General features: G+C 35.4%; 1 protein-coding gene across 1 annotated transcript in view; it reads right to left on the bottom strand.

The window, feature by feature from the left end:
• LOC107658748 (oxysterol-binding protein-related protein 8-like) overlaps positions 1–2500 on the bottom strand; it is a 77420-nt gene extending 74920 nt beyond the window's left edge. The window contains exon 1 of the mRNA XM_016447398.1: positions 2176–2500. The gene's annotated coding sequence lies outside the window, so the exon portion shown is untranslated. The remainder of the gene's footprint in view (positions 1–2175) is intronic.
• Between the last annotated feature and the right edge of the window lie 461 nt (positions 2501–2961).

Below are 2961 nucleotides of genomic sequence, written 5' to 3'. Positions count from 1 at the left end.
ATTGCAATTGCATGTATAGAAATAGTTGGACAACAATGGCGAATCAACCTTGATTGTGTCCTCAGCTGGTAACACTATGCAAAATAAGATGCCAAACTCACCAGCAGCGTCAGTAACGCACAACAATACAGGAATGGAAACTCTATTTGACAGGCAAATGACGATCACTGTCTCTCATAATGTTTTGTTAGAGTTGTACACGTGCACGCTTTCATACGAACCAAACAATCTTTTGAAATTACAATGAATAATGCAGCGACAAGGACATAAAAATCATGCACTTTTGAAGTTTAGATCTTGAACACAGAACTATATCAGACTCAAACGTCAGTGTTTGACATCAGGGGTGTACTACACACTAACAATATTTACAATGGGTTTAGGATTACATGTTTAGATAGCAGTTGCTACCGCTAAATATAACATACATGCATTGTTAGGAAACTCTTACAGGTGCTACAGTACCTAACATTTCACAACCTCACTTCAACAAAGCAACACAGAGAGCTATGTGGAAGTGCACTCTCAGGTTTCTGAACACCAATATGCCTCTAAAAGGGAAAGTGGAAACATGAACCTTTACGCAAAGGTCAAAGACACACACAGAAACACAAGATTTTGGTGCGGTCTTGTATCTGTTCTCGTCTAATCTGAGACATCAGAGCCTGAAACAACAATACAGGCTAAACAGTGTCAATCAGAGTATGTTTTCTGGTCAAATTCATGTAATTAAAGCCTAATTAACTTGTAATTCTTCTGTGAAGCAGCTTCTAATGATCTGTTATTACTATAATAATTTAGTATGTTATCCATTTTTTAGAATACTATCATGGTAATTAGAGATTTACAACAATGAAAACATTAATGGGACGAGGTAAATATAGGTTAAATAAAACAATAAATCTCATGCTAACATGTTTTGGTCAACTTTGCACCAGATATATTTGAGTATTAAAAACAGAAATTTATCATGGTAAGCAATAGTTTCCTCCAAATTATCATAAATGCTACAGTGATAATACAATACTACATTACAAAAAAAATTCACTAATAAATTTCACCAAAAACATTACAAAGAAATGGCAAGTAACACTGAATGAAATGTGAAACTTGGAAGTAAAAAACCCTAAAATTGTATTTTCTTGTAAAACATTAATAATCTATGTTTTATTTACAACGTCAGAAAATAATTCGTTACAGTTTATAATAAATATACTATAAGAAAACTATTAAAAATACTATAATAAAGCTGTTAAAAAGTGGCAGTGTCCTGTACAATAAATTTAAAAAAATACTGTATGGTTTACTGATGGATGACAATGCTTCCATACATATAGCCTGATAGTGCTTGATTACCATATTATTTAATGTTCAAATTTTTACTTTAAGGCATCTCATAAAATAGCATAAAATGTGATATTAGAAAAATTGTGATGCTGTGCAGACATACCATGGTACTTTTTGACCCCATATTTATTTATTTATTATGATTGCACTTTCATAACAATGGTATATTGCCGTGAATTATGGTTGTAAATATTTATAAAGGATGTCTGCATAGATAAATATTATTGTTTAGGTTAACAACAAAAGCAGCCCGAGTGTGTCACATCAGCTCAGCTTACATAACATACATGCTTCACTGCATTAAACCTCTGAACTCAACCAGGTTCATGAGGATTTTAAGACTTTTAGATACAAAATGCTCATAAAAAATGTGATCTAAATGATGGAGGATGATCCATACGAGCATATGTGTATCAACAAGATCTGCAACATGCAGCTTGCGTTTTATAACCTTGTGGGCTGCCTAACTAGACCACATCAGTTTCATTTTAGGTACTTAAGGAATACCATGGCATTACAATAATGGACGTGTCTAAAACATCGGCACTAGTATGATTTTCCATGATATATTTATATAGCAATGGTGAATGTGCTGTTGGCGACCAAAATACAATCTAGATCAGAGGCTTGCTGTATTCTGAAACAGTCTATAATGCTCAAATATATTGCGTTAATTGCTGATTCCCGCCCAAAAACCCCGCAAGATCTTATGATGCTCGAATATGCTGTCTAGATAGGTAGCTCACTAGGTTTTGGGACACAGCCCATAGAGTGCAGTTTACGGGTTATATGTGTGTAAATACAGAATTACAAAACATAAGCACTAACCTTAATTGTCCACTCGAAGTCCTCCTGAGGGAAAACAGAGCCTTTTGCTTGAGACAACGAGGTAAAATGTGAATTGTTTAGATTGCGTCGTCTGAGGAGAATCCGTCTGTCAGTCCATCAGTAAATGGGTTAAAACTTCTCGGACGTGTTTTGGCGCAGATTGACAGGTATTCACGCAGGGGGGGGGGTCTTAAACGTTTTAACTGAGAACCATAAACGCGTTTTGATGCATTATAAAAGCCCTGAATTGCGATACAGCCGCACTTATTCGTTCGCTCGTCTGTCTTCCTCCCTCTGAGAGACTGTTTATCTGCGATCGTTGAGTTCTGCCTGCCGCGCTCGAGGGATCGACGTTCGATTGGGCTGATAATAAAAAGCCGGCGAAAGCAGCAGGTCTAGGATCAGTTCTCTGAGATGGAACGCCGGATCACGTCAGTTTAATTTAAACATCCAGACAGATCTCAGAACAGCTAAAAAAAATAAATAAATAAAAATCTCAGAACAGCTGTTGTCGGCGGCCGTCAGGCGGAGTCTGTTACGTATACGGAGGGTCTTTAAAAAATCATATTAAAAATCTAACGGGTTGTGAAACCGCAAAATGATAATGTAACGCTATCATATGTAGGGTATGTGTTTATTTCTTTTTGAAACATATTAAAAAGTAAAGAAAAAATAGGTTATGACATGTACAGTACAGTATCACAAATATTATTTTACAAATATATTAGCAGTTTACTCTTTGTTTGGACCTGATTTGACAATTTATATCACATAACTTTTATTTTG

Source organism: Sinocyclocheilus anshuiensis, unplaced genomic scaffold, assembly GCF_001515605.1.
Source record: "Sinocyclocheilus anshuiensis isolate Anshui unplaced genomic scaffold, SAMN03320099.WGS_v1.1 scaffold283, whole genome shotgun sequence".
In the NCBI taxonomy this organism is placed as follows: Eukaryota; Metazoa; Chordata; class Actinopteri; order Cypriniformes; family Cyprinidae; genus Sinocyclocheilus; species Sinocyclocheilus anshuiensis.
This window is presented reverse-complemented; position numbering and strand designations above follow the sequence as displayed.